Genomic DNA, 2589 nt, shown 5'->3' with positions numbered 1-2589 from the left:
CCCCAGCAGCTCGGGGCTGGTTCCCCTCCGAGCTGCGGTGGTTGGCCTCCTCCGCGCTGCTTCGGTCCAGCGCCCCGGGCCCTTCGCGCACCCGAGGGACTGGAGCAAAGAAGCTCCCGGGCGGTTTGCAGTCGGGGCTCTACTGCGGCTGGCGGGACCTGGCTGCGCGCCCCCATCCGCAGGCTTCACAAAGCTGCGCTTCCCACAGCAGCGCAGGAGACTTTTGTGGTAGGCTTTTTTTTTTTAAATGAGCTATAAGAAAGACGGGAGGGTACTCATCCTGGGGTGACGATTTCCCCACCCTAAGGTGAAGTTTCTACTGGGAACTCCAAGTTGCCACACCTCCTCCCGACAATTCGCCCGCCAGCAGGTACCTGATGCGTCAGAAAAACAGCTTTGCCAAGTCGTTGGGGAACGGCCTTAGCTCAGGGCCTAGGATTTTTAAATGCATGCAAATGTCCTTTCATTTATTTCCCCAGAAAGTTTCTATCTTTGCCAACATATTTTTCTGAGTTGCTGTAACCAATGAGAACAGCGTTGATGTGAATGTCCTCCAATGGGTGCTTCTGAGGAAGGCAACCGATTGGACCCAGGGTGGCCCTGACTGTGGTCCGCGGGAATGTGAGCCTCTGCCAAGTTCTGAGCCAGTCTCTGGGTTTACAAAGATAAAGGCCATGGGCCCTTAGGAGCTCACAGCGGCGAGAAAGAGCACAATGCCCTGGCCCGTGGTTCAGTTAGAGCGTCCTCCACACACCAAAAGGTTGCAGGTACGGTTGGATTCAGGTCAGGGAACATACCTAGGCTGCCGGTTAGATCACAGGTCAGGGCATCTAAGGGAGGCAGCCCATTGATATCTCTCTCTCTCTCTCTCTCTCTCTCTCTCTCTCTCTCTCTCTCCCTCCCTCCCCCCTCCCCCCTCTCTCAATCTGCCTCCCCCTCCTCCTCTCCCTCCCTTCTTTCCTCCCTGTCCAAAATCAAACTTCCTCCTGTGAGGATTTTTTTTTAAGAGCACAATGAAGCGCACACTAACTTAAGGTAAGTATGGCTCTGGGCAAGTAGTTTTAGCTCCCACAACAGTGTCTTCATCTATAGTGTAGTAATAATGGCCCTGATGCTGCAGGGTGGTTAATAAGCTCCTGGATAAAATACCTAATGTACCTGACACCGTGAGTGGCACTCCTGGGCACTCAACAAATAGCTTATTTAATGAACTCTTCATTTGTGCAAGTATAAGTCTGGCTTCTAATTTTGAGGAGAGGTTTGCCTATAGACAGCTTGGTGTTTTATAGGACGAGTCCCCCCCCCCACACACACACACCCTTGGCCCACAGAAACATACATGGATCATTCCAACACTTGGTGCTCTAGCATCTCTCTTCTCTCCCACATCATCTGTTTCCCCGCTTATTGCATCATCACCACGATCATGAAATCATGTTATTTTCCCCATCTTATAAACAAAAAGCTCTCTCAATTCCACTTCCTCCTCCAGGCACTTGTCTCCCTCCCCCTCTTTTTTCTTACCGCTCATCCACAGCAAAACTCCTTTAAAGAGTTGTTAAGAAAAGCTCTTCTCCACGTTCTCTCTTTCCATTTACTCCAACCAGGCTTGTGCTTCTCCCATGTCCCTAGAATTCATCTTCCCAAGATGAAACTACTCCAGCCGAAGGTTTCTCAGTCCTCATCTCACTTAAACTATAAGTAACAATGAACACTTTTCTTCTCCTAAAACTGATTTTGTTTTACTTTCATGACACCATGTTTTCATGTTGTTTGTCCTACCCCTGACTCCTTTGCGGATCCCTTCTCTTCTCCCAGACTGAGGAATGGTAAGTGCCCCAACTTCAGACTTTGGACCTCTGTCTTCTTCTATCTGCGCTCCCTCCCTTAGTGACCTCATCTTGTCTCATGGCACTAAATACCATCTATGTGATGACAACACTCAAATTTTACCTCCAGCCTGGGCATCTCCCCGGACCTGTAGGTGCCGTGCAGCTGCCTACTCGGGTGTCTACTAGGCTTCTCCCACTTAATTTTTTTCAACACTGATATCCTGAAATTCCTCCTTCCAGCCTCCAAAGACCCTGTCATAACTGAAGTCTTTCTATGATCAGGCCTAAAACCTTGGTGTCATCCTTGACTTCTATTTTTCTTACATTTCAAATTTTATCCATCAGAAAATTTTTTGGTTGTACTTTTAAAACACTGTAAATTCAAAATGCAACCACTTACTACCTCCACTGTTATTGCCACCCAGATCTAACCTCACCACATCTTGACTTTGAATACCCTTGTTCTCTTCATACTTTTGCCCCCCTTGTGGGCTGTTCTCAACACAGCAGCCCAAAAGATCCTTGTAAAACCTTTCAGGCATCTCATGACTCCCCTCTCAAAACCTTGCAATGGTCCCCATCTCAATCAGAGCAAAAGCCAGAGTCCGCAGAGTGGCTCAGAAGGACAACGCATGCTCTTGTCATTCTCTAACTTCAGCTCTGGTTTCTCTCACTTTACTCACTCAGCTCCAGGCACTTTTCCAAATATATTTCTATATTAATGAGTTTAATCCTTATAGCAACCTTATGAGGTAAA

The 2589-nt window shown here is 48.1% G+C and overlaps 1 protein-coding gene across 1 annotated transcript in view; it reads right to left on the bottom strand.

Annotated features, from left to right (window-relative positions):
• PHLDB2 (pleckstrin homology like domain family B member 2) overlaps nt 1-475 on the bottom strand; it is a 99375-nt gene extending 98900 nt beyond the window's left edge. Inside the window, exon 1 of the mRNA XM_023758665.1 lies at nt 375-475. The gene's annotated coding sequence lies outside the window, so the exon portion shown is untranslated. The remainder of the gene's footprint in view (nt 1-374) is intronic.
• Between the last annotated feature and the right edge of the window lie 2114 nt (nt 476-2589).

This window comes from Myotis lucifugus, unplaced genomic scaffold (genome assembly GCF_000147115.1).
Source record: "Myotis lucifugus unplaced genomic scaffold, Myoluc2.0 scaffold_137, whole genome shotgun sequence".
NCBI classification, from domain to species: Eukaryota; Metazoa; Chordata; class Mammalia; order Chiroptera; family Vespertilionidae; genus Myotis; species Myotis lucifugus.
The sequence above is the reverse complement of the archived record's forward strand: the minus strand, read 5'-3'. Positions and strand labels throughout refer to the sequence as shown.